The following is a 574-nucleotide window of genomic DNA, read 5'->3' as shown; positions in this document are numbered from 1 at the left end:
ATCACATCTCATGCTATAGGAAGGGTCTCAGGTTTGGAATGGGAGGAGTTGGATATCACATCTCATGTTATAGGAAGGGTCTCATGTTTGGTATTAGAAGCATTGAGATATGACATCTCATGGTATAGGAAGGATCTTAGGATTGGAATGGGAAGGAGTTGGTTATCACATCTTATGCTATAGGAAGAGTCTCACTTTTGGTATTAGAAGCATTCAGATATCCCATCTCATGCTATAGGAAGGGTCTCAGGATTGGAATGGGAATGAGTTGGATATCACATCTCATGCTATAGGAAGGGTCTCAGGTTTGAAATGGGAAGGAGTTGGATATCACATCACATGTTATAGGAAGGGTCTCAGGTTTGGTATTAGAAGCATTGAGATATCACATCTCATGGTACAGGATGTATCTCAGGTTAGGAATGGCATGGAGTCAGATATTAAATCTCATGCTATAGGAAGTGTGAAACAGGGAATTTACAATGGATATATTTGTGGTTCGCTCAGTCTGAAATATAACTCGGATGAACACTTTTACATCAGATACATTCAGATTCCGACACAGAGGTTTTTC

This window comes from Ambystoma mexicanum, unplaced genomic scaffold (genome assembly GCF_040938575.1).
Source record: "Ambystoma mexicanum isolate Mex_15411 unplaced genomic scaffold, UKY_AmexF1_1 Mex_scaf3, whole genome shotgun sequence".
Classification (NCBI taxonomy): domain Eukaryota; kingdom Metazoa; phylum Chordata; class Amphibia; order Caudata; family Ambystomatidae; genus Ambystoma; species Ambystoma mexicanum.
The sequence above is the reverse complement of the archived record's forward strand: the minus strand, read 5'-3'. Positions refer to the sequence as shown.